The sequence below is a fragment of the Tachypleus tridentatus genome, chromosome 10 (genome assembly GCF_004210375.1).
Source record: "Tachypleus tridentatus isolate NWPU-2018 chromosome 10, ASM421037v1, whole genome shotgun sequence".
NCBI lineage: Eukaryota > Metazoa > Arthropoda > Merostomata > Xiphosura > Limulidae > Tachypleus > Tachypleus tridentatus.
This window is the reverse complement of record NC_134834.1, coordinates 135,209,165-135,231,512: the sequence shown is the minus strand read 5'-3', so window position 1 is coordinate 135,231,512 and position 22,348 is coordinate 135,209,165. Positions and strand designations below refer to the sequence as shown.

At 34.3% G+C, this 22,348-nt stretch overlaps 1 long non-coding RNA gene across 1 annotated transcript; it reads right to left on the bottom strand.

The window, feature by feature from the left end:
- Positions 1-6,721: 6,721 nt before the first annotated feature.
- Positions 6,722-9,937, bottom strand: LOC143230383 (uncharacterized). The gene is made up of 3 exons (XR_013016425.1): positions 9,818-9,937; positions 9,106-9,212; positions 6,722-6,854 (listed from the first exon to the last, which is right to left on the bottom strand). It is a non-coding gene; the product is annotated as an uncharacterized LOC143230383 (long non-coding RNA).
- Positions 9,938-22,348: the final 12,411 nt, after the last annotated feature.

The window sequence follows — 22,348 nt, the reverse complement described above, 5'->3', positions numbered from 1 at the left end:
TTTACAATTTCTTAACATGTAACTCATTGGGGTTTATGTTTTGCCAATATTCATTACAACTTTACTTGTATTTATAAGAGCATTCAGTGTCTTTACTCAGTCTATTTAAGGGTCATCTGGCTAAATATATATATATGAATATTTTTCATTTCTGTAGCAATAATGTATGTCCTTTATCTCAGTTTTCTAACTGCCTAGGCCCTCCAGTGGCATAGCAGCATGTCTGTGAACTTACAAAACAAACAAACAAACAAATTTACTGCCTAAGCCCTCTAGTGGCATAGCCGTATGCCTGTGAACTTACAAAACAAACAAACAAAGAAATTTACTGCCTAGATCCCACTACCTAAACAATTAGTGTGTACATATTTGTGTGTAGAGGTAATTAAACTAAACATTCTTGCCATATTTTACTGCATTTTTTTCCCTCATTATTTTTCTCTCATATTCTCATGGTGGTAGTAAAATAATTACCCAAAATAAATATGCAGGATCGTTTTGCTTATTTTTGTTATCGAATTACTCAAAACAGTTGTGTTAATAATGATCATGTTCTGCAGTAAAACTTCTCATTGCTACAGAAAGAAGTTAATATATTTTGGAAAATGCAAGATTTAGTCTCCTTTCAAAATTATCTATAACATTTAATAGAAGTAAAAACTTTAATGTATAAGTTCAGCTTATTTATGACATTGATACAGAAAGTTAACTGCAATATGTTGTGTCTCAACCATGGCAAGAAAATGCAGTGATTAGGATAATCCACAAACACAAAGGTCAGTTGCAAAATCTGTCTGAGTGTTCTAGTCACATGTAACATAATAGAGACGGATCGCCCCCTAGTAATGAGACACAAGTCTCATATAGACAAGTTGATTCCACAATATATCATTCCAACATTCTCATACCTGAAGCAGCTGGAAAATTAAACGCACATTCATGCCACTCCACATAAAGACACACTGGTAAAATTGCCTATTAAAATGGGGGTTAGGAAGTTATTGTCATCATACATCTGATGAATTGTGGAGAGCCTAAGGGATGAGGTATGGGGGGCTTTGAACATGCAGAGTTTATTATGGAGTTTTTAATACACCCTATGTTGCACAGCTATTATCAAGATGTACAGTTGTCATACATAGTATGAGCAGATGTAGCGATGTGTACTGTAACATTGAGGTGGCAATCCAAGATTGTTTTAATATAAGTTATTCAACATTTGCAATCTCCATGTCTGTGAACTTCATCTTTCAGTCTATTTTGAAACATCAAAATAAAATTTTATCAATAATTTGCATTTCTTTATGAAATATGTTTTTTATTTCACATTAAAATGGGGCTATAATATTGACAATAGTTTAATACCTAGACTGTGACTCTGTATGTTTGGAGTTAAGTACGAAAGGGCTATGTGTGCTCTGCCCACCACAGTTATCAAAACCAGATTTCTAGTGAATTGTTTAGTATGGGACTCTGGAGCCAGAAGTAAACACACCACCCAAGGACATAAAGCTGTAAAGAGTGTAACAGTTATTTAATCCAACTTGCGTATCTTGTATACATTAATCAACCTTTAATTAATTGGGCATAAGAGTAATTGAACTCTGAAGTCCCACTAGGGCATAATGGTTAGAACAGTTATTAACCTCATTAATTAGATATTAATTTTTAACTTGCTAGAATGAAATGACAAATAATTACAGGAAGTGATGCAAATAATTAGCAATAATAATAGGTTTGCATGAATAACTCATATCTAATTATGTCATGTAGTGACAGCTTCTCATGATGTAATGCCATTTATTAGCAATAACTCTAGATAATTAGAGTATAAATCATGACATGATCTATAACTAAGGCTATCATGATTTAAGATTAATATTTGCTTTATAAAATAGATTAATGTTATGCTTTCTGATAGTATTTTCATTTTAAACCCTTTATTAATCTTCATATAATAATCAGATTGACATTTGAACTACGTGAAAAGGCATATCAAGTAAAGAATTTTTACACTAAATTGCCTTGTAACAAAATTGTGAACAAACATATCAATAACTTTTTGAGATTCAAATTTTGATAACAGATTTTCTTTGGATATATGTCTATGTCTTTAACAGCCAGATCATATACAATATTCACCACACACTGTCTAATAAGGTCCTCAACCTTCACATTGTAAGTGCATGCTAGATAGTTCTATTTGGTTAATTTTTGTAGTTACGTGAAAGCAGAGTAAAGAAATCAGAATATTCTCCTTTTTTATTTTGACAAAGTAGATACAGGTCCAGTGACTTCCACATTTATAATTTAGATCCATATTATTGATATCCATATAGTTAGGTAGCTGATTGCTGACTAACACAATTCCCAGCATATTTTGCATACACAAATCTTGTGTGAAAATAGAGAATATATCTGTATAAAGTTCACTGCTTTTCACATATCAGTGGTGATGTTTCTAGACTGATCAATTTCTAAAATTGACGAAAAATTTGCAAAGGCAAGGGCGTTTATAGTGTTACATAATGTTTTACTTAATATTGCTTGAAGACATAAATTTTCCTGTTTTACCAAGTTAAAGAGTGGATCAATGGACAGATCCAGTTTAAAACCAAAAACAAATAATCTGTCCTCATGAGTATTTGTTGTGTTTTGTATCAATTCCTTGATGTTAAAATTGTTTTCCTGTTCATCTAAATAATGCTTTGTAGCTTTGTGCATACAAATAGTTATCAATATCTGATTTTAAGGATATTGGTGAATCCACTTTCCAAGTTGGTTGTTACAAAAATGATACAGTAATGTATGAAATTATAAGGGATTTCTTCTGAGATCCATTATAGCATTATTATCCATATGTCTTAAACAAGACGAGTAGGTACCTAACCTAAAATGCATTATTAATAGATGCCTCCAAGTTTCCCTGAGGAATTGAAAATGATTTGCACACTATATATTTTAAAGAATAGTTAGCAGTCCCCTTCTACAACAGTAACCGTTTTCAAGAATGTCAAAAGATTTGTAAGTCAGTACTTTCCCTCAGTGAAATCATGTTGAATATCCAATAAAACTAAACTTTGTGTGACTTTCCAAAAAGTTATACATAACTGACTTAAGACTAATGGACTGAAAATTACTGAAACAATATTCTTCACTTTCCTTAAAAAGAGGAGCATCATTAGCTAACTTCCAATTTTCTGGTACATAGTCAGTATTCAAGGACTGAGAAAAAAAATAGTAGCAAGTGGCTTACATATACAATCTTTAACCATCTTCAAGACCCTTGGAGAAATATTATTTAGCCAAGAGATTTATTTTTCTTTAAACTTCCTTAACTAGCTCAGAATTAATGCAGCCATCTTGTTTCCATTTTGAAAATGTTGAATACTGCTTAAATCTTTATTAGTAGAAACTGAATAAAGAGCAAAATTTAATTACCCAGTCATTTTGTAATCATCATATATGAGCCTTTCTTTATCACCCTTTAAGTGTTCTACTGCATCCTAGCATTTTGTTTGCACTTAATGTATTTAAATGTATTTATGTTATTTTTATATTTTCAGCCAATCTTCCACTTTCATCCTTTTCAACATCTTAATTTCCTGTTTCACCAACTTTCTTGATTTTCTATAATCTTGGAAATCTCTGTCATATCAGTCAATTTGAAGATAAGACTAATATACCACAAAGTATTTAGCCAAGGAATTTGATGGAGGATAGAAACTGAATATGTGAACCACTTGATACTATTTTTGATCAGCATATGCAAATTAGGCAGGGACCAGATGATTGGAAGTCTGCTGGTGATAGTTATCATTTTAAGGGATTAGGTTAAGATCTCTGAAATTTATTTTCTCTTGAAAAAAAGAGAAGAATAAGAGAGAATCTGATTGAGATGTTCAATACTAATGAAATTTATAGTGTTGATGCAACATCTTTTTTCGTACTTCATGGTGAGAATGGTAGGATTAGGAGATATAAATGTAAATTTCTGCAAAGTCAGTCATTTTCACTTTCTTAATGGTGTAGTTAATTGGAAGAGTTGCCTGTGGATGTTGTGGAAGCAATAATTTGAAGTGAGTTTATGATAAATCTTGATAAATATATGAATGATAAGGGCTGGCTTTAAGATTTTTTAAAAATTTATTTATAAATAGTTTTAGTTTAATTTAGAGGATGAGACAAGCAAGAGGGATCAGTAGGTCTCATGTTGTCCCAAACTACTGTATTATGTTAGTTTTATTAAAAATTATGTTTGAGATATATTTCAAGTTAATATAAAATGTTTAATTCATTTATGCATGATCAAAATTTTTTTTTCACCTTAACAGTTGATACTCTTAACAACAAATACAGAAAACTCTTTCCTAGAATACATTTGTTAAAATAGTAACATTATGTTAATTTACATTTTTGTGTAATGAAACAGAAATCCAAGAATATAGTATGCTAACGTTTTTGTTTGGCCTACTAGGTATTTGGAATAAAATTATTTTTTGTTAACAAAGCTGCTTAAGATTTAAAATTGTGACACAGAATAGTTGAAAATGTAATTTATTCACCTCATATTGTAGTGCTGAAACTAGCACTACTTATATAAATTTGAAAATACTTTGTTATTGCAAAGATTAAAAGTACGATAATATCTATTTCTGAAGGTAAGAACAAATAAGAAAAATAACCAGTGTTATTGATATAACTTTCCAAAAATGAAAGAAAACAAACATTGACACTGTACTGCCACATAATCTTCAATCAACAACTCTGGTTAATAACCCAAAACCTATTTTTCATTCTGCCAGAACCAATATTCTCTAATCCTTCACAAGGTCTTTTGACATCCATAGATTATCATTATTCAACTCCACTTAAAGTGATATGTTGAATTTCTATTTATTTGTAACTTTTTAATGTTTTCCAGTTTCTTTGGAGTTTATGTGCTCTACAGTCTCTCATTCTCATATTTCTGTTGTTTTTTTAATTGTGGCTCGTTCTTTTCTTATCAAAATATGTCTGATATTCTTTTGGATTTGGAATAGCTCACGAACAATGCCCTGTTCCTATGGTTGTGTATCATAGAGACCCCACTTCTCATGAATTGAGGTTGCTGGAGTATCTTTACCTGCTTGTATTGTTAAGTTTGGAGGCACTTTATCTGCTTCCTAATGCTGCCTGCAGATTTTACATACTCTATTTCTATGTTCACTATCAAACAAGGTATTTTCAGATTCAGATGTAGAACTTAATGAATCACTGTTACTGTTGATGGAATACTTTAACTGAATTTTACATTCAGAGGACCTATTATGTAGTTGAGTGAGAAGAACTAGATCACACTGGTCCCACGTAAGTTTGCGTGTTCATGTTGAAGCACAGATCTACACTGTGAGTAACCTTTCCTGTACCCAAGCTGCAGTTTGTAACATTTTAAACCCCAGTGTTTACTACTGAGACACATGTATTCAAGAGTAAGGGTTATTACAATTTATTACCAAATTTTAGATAAAATAATTAAACTCCTCGTCCATTCAGCTTTAAAGTTATTTTTGCTTCTTGATATAATTTGTGTATGTTACATTCCGACTTATTTATTGTAGGCTAGTTTCCTCTGTTCTTTATACTTTAGTATTGTGTACATTTCATGTTGACCTGAAATTTTCAAAACTGAGAACATATAGTAAATGTGTATTTAATTTACATAGGCTTCTATATTAATTTTGGGTATAGACCATGCAAGTAATCTTTGTAGGTTTGTATTCTTGTTTGGGATATATGCTACATGTGAAATATACCTCACTGTTTAACCATACTGTTCATAAGAGTCAGCGTTGGAATATCAGCTAGATAAAAACAATTTGGGTAAAATATTATGCTCAAGGAAACAACAATAGTTATTGTGCCCGAGGGATGTTGTATGAGTGGTAGGACACCAGGATACATAACTGTTATGTGATCTGTAGGTTATACTGGCATCTGAGGGCTACATAATTTACAGAGGATGCCTAGGGGTTATATGATTATTATATCATAGACAAAAAAAAACTGCTTTAGGGAAACGAAGGAATACAAAAGATGATGTAAATTTGCACCAAAGGGCATGTTGCTGAAGGTATTATTAGGGGTCATAATTCTACGCTCCCCAGTTTGAATAGACATAGCCTTTCTGGTCTTGCAATTGTATTTATCTTTAACAGGCATCACTGGATGGTTTATTATTTAATATAAATCATTAGATGATCATACATATGTGTGTGTGAAAGAAGACCACTCACTCTGTGACATCCTTCTATGTCATGTACAATTTTCATGCACCTAAACTGTATAATGACTTTCACAAACGTTTATTATAATAAAACTAATACAACAACATTCAAAATATTAAGTGGTAATAATTTACAAATATTCGACAATAAATGGAAAAAACAGTAAAACAAATAAAAGGGTGGCAAATGTAGCATAGGATGCACTTCCTGTTTTGTCAAGTATGATGCTTCCCTTTTCTCTTACATCATTGAAAATAATATCATAGTCTATTTTCTCTTGCCTCTTATCATGTACTATTGTTTTAATATTTTGTACTGCATAGTAATTGTTTTTATTTAAGTTTATGGGTTTTTCTGTAACAATCATCTGATTTTTTTTCATGGCTAGTTCCTTCTCATATGTAGCCATACCAATTTCTATTTCAGGGGATAACTGTTTAACATGTTTTATTAAAGAATAAATATCTTTATATGAGTTTAAGGGTTTTTTTGCCATAACCTCCTTACTTTCTTTCTTCGAGGATAATTTTTTCTTATGCTTGGCTTCATCAAGTCCTGTTTCAGGGAGTGTTACTGCTGAAGGTTTTTCTGTGATTTATGAAAATATTTTTAATACACACATATGTTTAATTTTAATAAAGGCAAATTAGTTAAATAATGTTATATATAAAAACAACTTTTAAACTGGATGGATAGTCATTGAAGAAAAATGTATAATCACAGAGAAACTACTACGTTCTGTAAAAAACACATTTAATTAATGAAATAGGAAGTATATGAGAATGCTATTATAAAAAATACCTTCAATGCATTATCTCTAAAAAGTTAGTTTTGTACTGTTGAAATCATCTAGACTTTTCCACTTGAATGATTTAACCATATCCAGAAAAGCATCTAAACTATATTGTATACAAATCAGCTGAATAAACTACTGCATGAACGTCATAAGAGTTTATGTATCTACTGTCTACACAGCTTCTTTCTAAACACTTAAAACTGAATAGTTTTTGCAAACGTACAGATTAAGTCTCCTCGATATTCAGAAAGTGGATGAATATCTCAACTTATACTTTTGGACTAGGTATATATTGGTGTGCAAAGCCTTCTTGTACTAATAATTGTTGGTGAATGAATAAATGAGTTAAAGGTTTATTATAATGGAGACAAGAAAACGTTTAAAGACAGTATATTTGAAGATTGTTAAACTTTCTTCTTTTTTCTTTTTGCACAGTTCATTGGCCAACCTCATATCAATACTGATTTATTTCTCACAATCATTGTTATTGAAGTTCCACATTAGTCCCTTGGCTTTTCATTTCAAAGTTAAGATCTGAAAATAATTCTTTTTTTAAAGAATTTGCATTATTTAATAGTCATTCAAATATCACAAACTCTATTAACCACTCACAGGTAAAACGTATAACTATACGCCCTATTTAAGTGGCACCTCATGCCGAAGCAACAATAACCAACTTCGTTAAATCAAGATTATTGGATAATTGTTTTTAAATAGCACAAAGTTAAAGTAAAAAACTTATTTGAGTATTTTCGTAGAATGCCTTGAGATACTTCCACATGTAGTTTTTTTGTAAATGTCAGATGCTGAAGAAAGATTTAGGGATATTTTGAGGGTTTTTTTCAGCCCAAGAAAAAATTAACAAAAAGTCATCCTGTACCAGTGTGAGACATAAGAAACAGCAGTGATATCCACAGCTGAGTAGACTGAAATCTCTGAGATAAAGTGCCTTGCTCAATGTCATAACATATTACGAACAAGTCTCGATATTTCGACTAAAAGTCCAAAGCATTAGACTTTGGAACAAGAAGTTCATAGATAACTATGTTTGTTTGTGTTTAAGTGCAAATAGACACAATTGGCTACCTGCTGACCTAGATGTTATTTTACCTTTTAGTTTCAGCATTTATTGTCCACCTAAAATTTTCAAACTGACAAAACTCATGTTTTCATTTGAAATTAGAAATTGGTTCCAGAATGTAAATAACCTGTGTTAACTTTGGTTATTTTTATTATGGGTCATTCCCTACTGGTGTCTCATCTGAAGCTTTGTAATGGAAAAATGGTGCTGTAGAGTTGCATTGGTGTGTACAGTTTTTTGTGGCAATTCGATATTACAATCCATTGTAAAATTCAATGTTGATTAAAATGTGTCAATATTGTTCTAATAAAATAACACAATGTAGTTTGTAGCAATTGATGAAAAACTAGAGTAAATAGAAAAAGTGTCATAATTGTAGATCTTGCAGAGCTTAAAGACTTTTGACAGTTTATTCCATTTACTGTGGTTTTCAACTTAATTGCGAATATTAATTTCATCAATTTGATACATTCATGCTGTATAGCTGTGGGTAACAATAACACTGAAATGTGCCCCTTATGTGGAAGCCCAACAAAACAGTACGATAACCAACACTTATTTGACAGATGTTTTCAGTAATATCACCTTGACATACACACTGAGTGAGAAAAAAAAAAAAAAAGTTATTTTCTTGTAATAACATCAAGCTATAACTTCTATTTGTTAATCAATAGTGTGGTGTATTTGTAATATAGTTTGACTTACTAACATTGAACGTTTTGTACACCTACATATGACAAGAAAACAATAGTTAGTTAGTTCCAAAAATAACACAACTTCAAGTGGTAAATAGTCGTTTGAAATATCTATTAAAGATTTTGTCTTTCAATATATCAAAATGCGCCGTTGCCATTTTTTACTCTTAATAAATTCATATATGTATAAAGAGATCACATGTTTATACGTGAAATTATATATAAAGGTATACTTTTAACAATATAGTTATCCTTATGTCTACTAACTTTCTTGTTGACACATTTTCCAAAAATGCAGAACTTCCAGTCCTTATCATTCCAGAAATACAGCTTTGACCAGTTAACTGTCTTTCCGCTGTCACATTCAAATTTTTCTGGAAACAGATCAAAACAAGAATATGTATTAGTTCTTGTATCATAATTTATTCTACATCTACAGTTGGAGGTATCGCATCATCCTTTGTAGAATGTTTGAGTGATAAACCAACTTCGTTAGAAGCCATAACAATGCACTCTTTGGTTATGAATTACCTAATTTAGTACGAATGAAGTTGAGTTATTCAGTATATCGATATATAATTAAAACGCTCAAACAATGATCAGTCTAATGACATTTTAAAATCTTATAAGTTAATATTTTTGAATTAACGAACAAAAATACTGAAAGTTCATGCTATCGCCAACGAAACAGTAGCATTGACGTTTTATATAAATTACTTTGGTGATATATATATGTGGGGAAACTAAATAATAGTATCACCAAACTTTACGATTTATTCGCATAAATACTTTTATAGATAGCCGATTTCTAGTGTTAAGTCTTCAAAGACACCTCTGTTCCACTGGGACAGTTATATATGTGTATTATAAATAGACCAAACTAAGATCATGCGAGATTGTCATTATTGATTTTGATTGACAGGTTGGCTAAAACAGATGGTTCCTAATAGATTTAATATAGGAAGAATTCATGTTTTACCTGTATTGTTCAATTCACATATAAAGCCGCGCCATCGATGATTATATCTTAGCGTGTTTGCAATAGTTGGATTATTGTTCTTCTCATTCAAATGATATGTAGTTGCTTTTGATAAAACATTTTTCAGTAATATAGTGTCCTGGATGTCTGTTTTAACGACGACAACAGACACACCAGAATAACTCTGAAAAAGATGTTGGAGTTGGAAGAAACGTTTGGGATCATGTTAAAGTTTTACTCGCTAGCTTCCGAAATATCTCAAATTGAACTCACTACACAAATCTGTTGTTTAGAGATAATTAGAGTATTGTTATGGGGTAGACAATATTTATTGCAATAATTTGCTATGATACTGCTTTCATATCTAAACAATATTAGTTTACTGATGTTTACCAATTTCAAATAAGCGAACAGTAGTAACTTTAAATTTATTTAACTTTAGAAAATAAAACGACCTTTATATTAGAGATCTAAGTTCGTCATGAACATATACATGTTCACACATATGAAGATATTTTAAAATTTAACAAACCTTTCGCATTTACTGCTTCATTTAGGTTAATATACACAAATGTTTGATGTCAGAATATTCATTACCTGTAATATTCTATCTCTCGAGTATATGGTAACGTGCGTCTAACAATGTATAAATTCTAATTGTTCTAATATTAGAGTAAACTTATACAAACTTGTACAGCTTTCCTAACGTGATATATTGTTCCGTATTATAATTTGAAATAATGGGAAATTTTATTTCAGAAGTTAATTTAATGTCAATGTGTATAAAATTCATGATACTTATGACTCGTAATATGAGGATGATGGATTCGAATCCCTGTCTCAAAGACCTTGCTCTTTCTTTCAGCCGTCGGGGCGTTATAAAGTTATGATTAATCTCACTATTTGTTGGTAAAAGAGTAACCCAAGAGTTGATGGTGGGTGGTGATGACTATCTGCCTTTCTTCTTGTCTTACACTGCTAAATTACAGACGGCTAGCGCAGATAGCCCTCGTGTAGCTTTGCACAAAATTAAAAACCAAAAACCAACCTATCCATTTAATGAAACTAGCTGGATGGAAGTTATGTAAATTCATGATTAATAAAAGGTTATTTTAGGACATGAAAGTTATATATATTTATAAGTTACATATATATTTTTTTAAAACCGAAAACGCCCACACAAAAGGTAAAACACAAAATGTGAAACCGTGAATTTGGTGAAGATCCATCAACAGAGGCGAAGTAGTGGTAAAAAAATACAACGCAAAAACACTCAATATACCACATCTTGGCCTGGTATGGCCAAGCGCGTAAGGCGTGCGACTCGTAATCCGAGGGTCGTGGGTTCGCGCCTGCGTCGCGCTAAACATGCTCGCCCTCCTAGCCATGGGGGCGTTATAATGTGACGGTCAATCTCTATTCGTTGGTACAATAGTTGGCGGTGGGTGGTGATGACTAGCTGCCTTCCCTCTACTCTAACACTACTAAATTAGGGACAGCTCGGTGCAGCGGGCTAACAACCTACTCAGTTCAATACCTGTTGAAGAATCCACAAGCGATTGCGGCCCTATGTTCCTTGATGGAATCTGATGGCGATAACTAACTAATACCACATCTTACGAAGTATTTACATGGACATACAAGAGACAATACTGTTGTATTCTCAAGACGGCCAGTGTAAGTATTAAAACTTTAATTAAAATAAAATTTTAATACCCATACAGCCGTCTTGAGCATTTTTACTTCAAGTGAGTGTCTCGTCATCACGAAACACATTACTATTATGTTTCTATAGATCAGTGGTTCTTAACCTTGTTGGAGGTACTGAACCCCGGAAGTTTCGTACTTGCATTCACTGAACCATTCGTAATTGGAAAAATAAAATATGATTTTTTCAAATTCGAAACATAAGTAGATATTTTATTGGTGCACAAAATGAACCATGCATCAGTTGCACACAATATCACTGTGTTCAAAGAACAAAACCAACAAAACATGAACTTCACACAAAAACAAAAACATAACTCAATGAATATTTACTGCAAATCAATGTGACTTTTGCTGTTACCTTTCAGAGACAAGTTCAGAAATGCGCGGCTTCACTTTGGCAAGTGCCACTCTCATATCATTTTCGCAACAGAGTGTGTTCCTTTTCTTTGTTTTTATATCTACCATCCTCGAAAGGGAGAAGGATTGCTCGCAAAGATACGTTGTAAGAAACGGTATGAGTATCTCAAGGGCTTTCTTAGCAATAAGAAGGTACACTACGATTTGGTGACACCAAAACGTTGAGAGCGTTGTTGTTCTGAAAAGTTGCTGTTGAACATGGCTCTGCTGAAGTTCAATGATTTCGTCGAGGTATTCATCATTGACATCTGCTGTCGCAACACTAAACGTGAACGACTGTCTCACCCATACTGGACATGACTCTCTGATGGGGAAGTATCCGTCGAGAGAGACTGCGATCTCATCTAAGTGCATGGTAATTGCTTGCTTCAGTTCCCCAGGTACAGAAATGACTCCGGTAGCAGACACATCTTCGATCTTACTTACACAGTCGTCCAGCAGGGGAAAGTTTGTGAAGTTATCATTCTCTGTTCGTCATTTTCATAACCGTAGCTTTTTTTGAAAAACCTTTACGTTTACTTCTGCTTCGATGATGTTGATTCCACTGCCCTGCATCTGTTGAATGAGATGATTGAGAACATTGAAGATATCGGCCATGTACGCCAAAATGAAAATGAACTCAGATTTTTTGAAGCAATCTGCATGATAATGTTGGTGCTCTCGCAAAAACAGGGCTAATTCCACATGCATGGCAAAAATATGATTCAGCACCTTTCCCTGGGATAACCACTGAACGTTAGAATGGTACAGAAGTACCTCAAATTCAGAGCCCATTTCATTACACAGCTCGTTGAAGATGCGGTGCTTCAGAGCACTATTTCGCACAACATTCACACATTCCACTACAATTTTTAAAACTTCTGCCAGTTTTGAAGGCAAGGTTTTTGTTGCCAACGCATCCCTGTGCAGGACACAGTGCGTTACAATGATGTGTGTTGCATCGACTTTCACCAGCACACCAAAACTAGAGTTTTGTCCCAGCATAACCGGAGCTCCGTCCGAACAAACTGCAGAAACCATATCCCACGAAAGATCATTGTTTCTGAAGAAGTCATCCACAAGTTTCTTCTCGTCGGCTGCCTTAGTTGTTGTTGTAAGAGGCTTGCAAAATAAAAAATCTTTTATCTCGTCGTTCTTCACATAGTACAGGAATACACCAAGCTGGCTTGGTTTTGGAAACGTCGGTGGTCTCGTCGAGTTGAAGGCTTGAATTTTGCTGGGCTTGAAATCAGATCTGCAACTACTTAAGCCATTATGTCATCATTCATGTCATCTATTTTGCTGCTCATGGTGTTATTTGAAAAAGGAATTTGGGATAACTTATTTTCAGCAGCTTTTTCCAGCATGATATTCGCCATCTTCAATGCAGCTTGTTTTACGAGTGCTTCACCAATGGTGTGTGGTTTGTCCTGCTTTGCGATGAAGTACGCAACTTCGTACGATACTGTGAGGATCGGTTTGTCGATGGGTACAAAGCCGAGAACAGGCAAAGTAGCCTTTTCATCGAACCTGGCTCTCTTTATCTTGAATTCAGCAAGCACTGTGTTATTGTATTTCCCATCTCCATGCAGCTTTAAGGGAGTGTCCTCTTAGTTTTGCCGGTGCTAGACTAGAATTGCTCAACTTGGCATTGCAAATCATGCATTGAGGACGCTGACTCCCATCATGTTCCGTTATACACGTGAATCCATATTGTACGTATTCGTCCGACCACTTTCTGTTTTTGCTCTACATAGTTAGTATGAATGGATTGAAAGATTAGGGGAAAATTCACAAATGACGCACGATTACTACAGTCACAAGTCGACTGCTAAGCGCACGAAGTTTCCTGCGGCACAGATATTTAGACGAAGTGATGTGACGTGTTCAGCCGCAGCCAATGATGGCCAACTGGAGCACGACGTCACGATTCAAACGAGTGGGGTGAACGGAATGGACACACACATAGTGTGTGTGTCTTGACCTCCGCCGAACATCTGAGACTGACTCACCGACCCCTGGGGTTCGATTGAACCCGGGTTAAGAACCACTGCTATAGATGGTACTCGTTCCGCATTTGAAGTGTTTATGACGTCATATCTGCTTCCTGAGAATGGAGAAAAATAAAGTCCTCCGCGACAAGAAACGTGACCGACTACATTTTTTCAATACTGTAATGTATTTGTATATTTCATAATGAATAACACAGCAGCACATATTTTAATTTTAAGAGTGTTCTTAAAACGTTCAACCATAAACACTTTATTTTATGTGCAGTAAAGAAGTAGATTTCTTGTTCCTCGGGGTGATGTTAGAACACATGATTAGAAAGGTTTTGTACTATCGTCACTAAAAAGTTTACAGTGTGTTCGATCTTGTTTTAAAATTTTCTTGAAGTATTTTACTAGTATCCTCCTTTCTTATTTTTGAACAGAATAATTATATATTCTGTATATTAACAAAAACACGTCAGCAAATATTCAACTAATTGTTATAGTGACATAAGTTAGATAAATATGTTATGTCAACCTGCCACTGTTCATTGTTTAAACTACACAAATTATTGTCTAATCTTTCATCTTTATACAAGTTTTGAGTTTTCAAAATCTGTTACATCTAATATTTAACAGGGATTGCAGCTGAAAAAACAAACAATAAAATTTAATGTTGTTTTGCATAATTATAAAAAAATAATACATTTCATGTTACTCTTACATTTTATTTTCAAAAATCTATGTTAAATACGACTGATTAATGCAAAACTCGAACCTTTCTGTAATTATTGCCGATAATTGGTGTCAGGTCATGAGAATATGTATGTCATAACATACTGTAATGAGATATGGTTAGTTTATGTAAAACTGGATCAACGCTATAATTACTGTCAATAATTGACATCATTTCCTGTAATTATCCATCATTACATACCATGTAAATTAATAACTAATTAATGTTTTTTAAATTAAAGGTTGGTTAATTAATTTAATTATTAATGTATACGTAATATGTAAATTTAATTAATCAATATGCAAATATAATTAATCAAGTCAATTAACTATTCCGTTCCCTTATACCCTAGAGTAGGCTTACGGATTTAATGTCCCTAGTGACCTCAGAGAGTGCATGTTTACTTCTGATTCCAAAGTCCTATCCTAACTACAAATGAAATATTGAAAATCTTTGAATATTGAGATGATGATTTGAATTTCTAAATTTGGTGTTGAAGAATGACGTATTCTGTAGGATCTCAAAAATATAAAGGTTGCAATAGATGTTTTAACATCTGTACAGTGACATGAGGTTTGTTTATTTGAATATTGAAAATCTTTGAATGTTGAGATGATGATTTGAATTTCTAAATTTGGTGTTGAAGAATGACGTATTCTGTAGGATCTCAAAAACATAAAGGTTGCAATAGATGTTTTAACATCTGTACAGTGACATGAGGTTTGTTTATTTGAATTTCGCACAAAGCTACACGAGAAATATCAGCGCTAACCATCCCTATTTCTTTTTTATCATTTCTGCCGTTTATCGTTCACGTATTATACAATATCATGGGATTTGCGCGTGTTTATGTAATCATGCACTCGAAAGTAGTAAGTCCTATTATTCCCAGGATCTATAAGTAAAATGTTTTAAGTTTTAGCAATTAACTCAAATAAGATTCTACTGTTTGAATCTCTGTAAAAAAGTGATACGTATAATAAAAATGATAATACTTTTTATCAAATATTCGAATATCTTTACTGGCTCTATTCAGGTCTTTAATGAGAACTATATAGAGCGTTTAAACCGTACATACTGCAGCTGACAATGGCTTTCATCCTGCTCAAGAGTTGATATAAATATCCCTTATATACCATAACAATTTATATATTTTAAATGACTAAAGACCGTTTTAACTAAGGTTTAGTATACTGTAAACCCAGTTGTCTTGATAAGTTCTGCTACTAAGCACAAACATCATATGCAGCACGCAAGGTATGCGTGACTTTTACTTTTACTCAAGAACTAGAAGTTTTTAAATTTCCTGAAAGTTGTTACGATCAAGTAAAAGGGAAAAATGACTTTGCCTGTGAGGAGCTAATATAGATAACAAGTTCAACGTGAAAATCCTTGATTAGGAGTATTTTGGATTTTGCGAACAAACGTTGGCTACCATCACTTTATATACATTGTCACTATTAGACACAAAATACAGCATTTGTAACGTGAAGTGGAAAAATTCGTCGCAATGACGGAAAGACGGACTAGAAGTTCGAAACTAAGATTAGACTCATTGCTACGGGAACATTTATTGTAATTTTATTTATCATCAGAGCTATGTCGAAAATTATTAATTGCACAATATCTCGCTCACTGCTATAGTAGTTGTAATTAGGGCAAGAAAAATGTACAGCTGTTAAAATTGCCCCAAAGACCTTGGGTATACCTCTTCCTGACATGTTCCTGTTCTTTTAGTTGAAACAAATATATATCTATCCGTTCTGTGTTAAGATCTTAATATAAGTATAAGCACTAAATCGATATACAAATAAATATATGAATATGTTAGTTCGCTATACTGATTTATAACCTATTAACTCAAGAATAGGAGCATACTTGATTATAGAAAGGAGTTAGGGCTGGATGCAAGTAATTGTAGTGAGAAAGTTTCATAAGAACTTTTGGTGCGGACTGTAGGATCGTAATTTCAAGTAACATAATGTCATAGCTGCTCACAGAAACTGAATGGATTTTGATTTGCCGGCGTTTTTCTCCGGAAATGAGTGAACTGTATTTAGGAGCATGAAACTCGTTTTTTACGAATTTATTATTTTACTATGTACGTTACTGTCGTGCCTCGGAACTTTTAATTTATTTTATCCAATTTTTTTTAAAAAATGAAAATTTTCACCACCGCCACATTTCGTTTCGATTAACATTTTTTATTCAAGAAGCTTGTCTTTTTTAAACCGTGAACCAATGTAAAATAAAGAAAAATCAGTTGTTACATATCCAAGAGTTTACTTGCTGTTTTTGACGACGGTTTGATTCATCAGCTAATGTTCCATAAGTAAATGCGTTTTGGATGTTTGTTCGTTTTTTAAAGTCCGTATACCGCTAGACGAGGGTTATCTGTGCTTGGCGTTCCCAATTTAGTTGTGTAAGACTTGAGGGAACGCAGCTAGTCATCACCACCTACCGCCAACTCTTGGACTACTTTTTTACCAATGAACATTGGTATTGACCGTAACATTATAACGCTCCCACGGCCGAAAGTGCGAGCATGTTTGGCGCGAACCCGCGACCCTCGGATTACGAGTCGCACGCCTTACGCGCTAGGCCATGCCAGGCCCTAAATAAAATAGTGAAAAACTGTTCATAGATAAACGACCCACGTATTCAAGATTCTGAGCGGCAATCTTCAACATCTGTACCACCTGTTGTACCTCATTTTCTTATCCTACATTTGCTTTCAGACAAACCTTTATGGCAAATATCTCCCTTTTTTATTCAGAAGGGACTAGAGGGACTTGCTGGCTTTCCAAAGTCAGTAAAGAAGCTTCGATTTGGTGAAATATTGGTGAAAACATCCACATCTCAAAACAATAAACTCCTCTTGCATTCAAAGGTGATTGGGGATATTCTTATTGAGGTTACACCTCATGCTACTTTCAATTCATCATGAGGAGTTATTCTTGAAAGGGATTTGAAGAACATCCCCGAGTCGGAGATTGTCTCTGCTTTCTTCACTCAAGGAGTTTCTGCAGTGAGGCATATCTCCGCTTGCAAAGATGGAATTACAATGCTGACCAGTATTCTCGTTCTGACATTTACATCACAACGTCCACCTGTCACCATCAAGGCAGGTTATCTTAATTGCAGGATATGGCCATACATTTCAAACCCACTCTGATATTTCCAGTGTCAGTATTCGGTCACTCAGAGATGTTGTTGCGGCTTCTTGTGGTGGCAAGGACCATGATGCCTGTGATTGTGAAACGGAACCTCATTGCATCAATTGCAATGGCTCTCACTTGTCCTACTTTCATTCTTGCCCTAAATGGTTGCAAGAAAAAGAGGTGCAGTGTTTGAAAACGATTCATAACATCACTTATCCTGAGGCTCGAATATTGCTATCCACCACTTCATCTCGGATGTATACTGCTGCACTTCATTCCACAACTACAGTGGGACTGCAGATAGATCTTTCTGTGTCTCCAGAAGAATCATTCTCAAACCAAATGTAAAGTTTTTTTACCTCCTTGGTTAAAATAGTTGAATCAACATCAACACCCATCTCTGATCTCTGTCCCTTACATACATACCAACAAATCCTATAATCCACTTCCTTTGGTTCCAAATACAGGCATTTCCTCAGATACATTTTCTCCTTCCATCTCAAGATGCAAAACGATCATTCGTTCACGTCCTCAGTCACTGAATCACCTTCCAACAGCAAAGACCTGCCCAATCGACCCAGGGCAGGATTCATGGAGGTTGATAGACCTCCTTTGAATAAGGACAGTAAAGAAAAAGACATGGTCGTAAACAGAATGGTTCTCCACCCAATTCGCCTACGCCTTAATAAAACTGATACAACCTTGATACAATGGAACTGTCGAGGTTTAAGGTCTAATCTGGATGACATCAAAACACTGATTGGTTCCTACCATCTTGTTTTTCTTTTCTTACAGGAAACATTTCTGAAACCTGCCGATACAGCAACATTTCAGTGGTTTTCTTTGTACAGAAGTGACAGGCTGTGTGATGGACGAGTGCATGAGGGGCACCACTGTTGATTGATCAGCATGTGCCCACCCTGTCTTTGCCACTTGACACACCCTTGGAGGCCGTAGCCATCTGTGTTTCCTTGGGTCATACCATTACTGTTTTTTCTCTCTCTCGATTTTGCTGTTTGATGGCCATGAAGTAGCTGATACCCAGAGCATTGTCGATATTCTAGGTGAAAGCTTTTGCCGGGTATCTAGCCCTTGTGCTTCTTCCTCCACCTTCTTAGCCATCAAGACTCAGGCAGAATGATCACCACCTTTCCTTACAAGCTGATTGTCTCTGTGACTCTAATCGTCCCTTTACACTGGTGGAACTCAAACTGGCTTTTCATCAGTCTGGCAGTACATCAGTTGGACCTGATGATATACACTATGAAATGCTGTGCCATCTATCTCCTGCTTCCCTTGCTATTCTTCTGATTATTTTTTACTGGATCTGGCAGAAGAATGTTTTTCCTGATGCCTGGCGCCAGGCTATTGTCCTACCTTTCTCTTTAGCCTGGGAAGGATCCCAAGATTCCTTCAAATTTCCGTCCAAATGCTTTGACGACCTGTCTCTGTAAGACCTTAGAAAGGATGGTTAATGGTGGTCTTGTTTGGTTTCTAGAATCAAACTTCCTCTTCCCTATCAAATGCGGGTTCCGACGACAACACTCCACCGTGGACCACCTGATTTGACTTGAAAATGTCAATCAGAGAAGCCTTTCTCAAACCACAACATCTTGTATCAATATTCTTTGATATTGAAAAAGCTTATTATACAACATGGAGGTATGGCCTTTTGCGAGGACTCCATATATACGGGTTACATGGCCATTTGCCCATATTTATTTTAAAAAATGTTAATGGACAGGAGATTCTGAGTTTGTGTGGGTTCGACACTTTCCCTACTTTTCTACAGGAATTTAGAGTCCCTCAGGGGTGTGTTTTGAGTGTCATAATTTTCAGTGTAAATTTAATGCCATTACTGAATAACTCCCTCTCACTGTTGCAAATGGGCTGTATGTCGATGACTTTCACATCTCATGTCAGTCCTTTATAAGTTGTATTACTGTAGTTTTTCTCTTAACATTGTAGACTAGATGTAAACATTGGTCTTATTCTATTTATGATTTTTTAAACTTTGTTTTGTTTTTCATTAATTTCCTTTTATGAACTATACTAAATTTCGTTTTAACTTTTTACCATGTGTTTGACGCAGGTAGGCTAGTTGCTTTGTGCCATAAAACACTAAATCAACCAACCAGTCTAACAGTAATGTGTATACAGAAACCAAAACGTATTGAACCATTTAAGAAAGAACATAAATAACAATATCATACAACAAAATGAGAAATATAGACGTGATTTTTTTCTTTAAGTTTTCTATATCAACACAATATTATCAAAGATTAGCTCTTTTATTGTTTTGTCAGAAGCAAACACACCTACAAAAATACTTGAAAAATCATCATATAGAAGTTTGGTAAGTAGTATTAAATATAACTGAAAATTTGTTTAATCATCATATAGAAGTTTGAGTAGTATTATCTTTAACAGAAAGCTTCTTTTGGCCTTATTTGTAAGGTTAAGTAAACATATTCAACCTTGCGAGGTTTACATTGGTGTTTTCACAAGTTAACTACCAAAGGGGCACTGAACACGGTTGTCATTTTGAAATGTGGAGCACTATAACTGAACTCCCATTCGTACTGTTCAGTTAAAAGATAATTGAGTACTGAGACCGGATGCTCTCCCACCACAATATGATCAGATGATTAATTCCTGTGTTCTACATACTTCAATCATCACGAACTGGAAGATAACATGTAACCTACAACAAAGCAATAAGATGAATCGAAATGAGTGCTAGCTCTTCCATCCACCAAGAATATCTTACAATTGTAGGTCTTGAAGCCCAGAGAAACGTAACTTTGAGAACTACTTCAGTTGGATTTTAAGACAGAGAGGCGTTTTTGAAATCACTTTACGTACTGTATCCATTACGTAAAACCGAAAAAACTTCAAATGTAAGTTAATGATAATAATAAATAATGTATAATTCTTTAAGCTCGACAATGATCTTGATTTAACATCTTAAAAATTTTAATTGAATAAATACGATATTTCTTACATTTATAATACATTTTCATATTAATCATTGATAATAACGTTTAAAATTTGCCAACTATATGTGTGTGTGTGTATATATATATATTTCTACACTTTAAACAGATAACTAGCATAGAAAAATAATGCCTGTTGTATTGTTTGAGATCCTCTCTAGTAGACATATTCCACTCAACGGAATTTAGTTTCTTTAGTTCCTAAGTTACTTACTTTAAGAGACCATCGAACAGAAACCCGTCTAGTTTCTTCAACCCTTTACCTCTTAAAACTATAAAACAAGTATCAAACTAATTTCTTCGAACGAAACCTCGGCAGAGGTTTAATTTAGAGACAGAGAAGTCTGAGGAATTCAGGAACGATGTAGTTCCTCTTTGTTCCTGGTCATGGAAGATTATTTATCTATACTTGGGAGTTTTCTTGTATTTTAATTTGGCGTGTTTGAGGCAATGAAGTGAGGTGGGACAGTATAAAAATGCCAAGTGAGAATGCTGAGCGAGACCAAGGCGGCAGAAAGGAAATGGCCTAGTTCATATCCCTCCGGCAGAAATGAAGCAAGCCACAGACCAACCACGCGGTAATTATAGAAACGCCCCGTGATCAGGGCCACGGAGTTATTTATAAATAAGAGCGTTAGAATTTGTTGTGAGGAGAAACGGGAGTGCCCCGAGAAAGCCCACTTTCACAGGACAGGCACCGAATATTCTACCTGTCCTGTGCCCAGAGGTGGAAAAAAAGAAACAAACATATGTATACTTTATTTATAGTTGTGTGTTTTATTGAGTGATTTGTGACTGTTGAAATATGTTGCATTGTAATTTCTTCAACTATACCTGACTTTTAAATTGTCAAAGATGATGATGATGATGTTATAGTGTCGTTGTAGGGCATTTTGTGGAAGTATGGCGTCATGGCTGCCTCCCAAAACGCTCTCTGGTGAGGTTAACTTGCTACCAACAAATATCCACCAAGTTTCTTCAGTCTATTATCATCTTTATAAATTATACAGCAGGAAACCAACTTGTTTCTTTAACTCCTATTTACTGATATTAACGACACACTTACTCAATTAAACTCGTCACCTAAACACAGTTTCATCAATTCCCTATCAGTTAACAGGAAATCACTTAGGTTTATCAAGACATTTACCTTAGTAGACAATATAACAAGAAACCAACTGATTTTCCAAACACACGTTATCAGACTGTGACAAAAATCTTGCCCCTCGCTAGTGCAGCTAGTCTACGGATTTACGATGTGGCTTTGCTGTAAGAAAACGCACACACACGCACATGGCAAAAACTTCACCATTTTTTTGAAGATACTCGTACAAATCAGTATGACACAGTTATTTAATCGCTGTAAATCAGCAGATACACACTGTGCCACTAGGGGTAGGAATAACACTCATATCAAAGGAATATCTATCCTCATTCATCTAACAAATATCCAGACAAATCTATATATATTTTTGATTATTATTTCCCAACACATTTCTGGGCTTATGCAAATATTTTGCATATAATATTCCATAGATTTT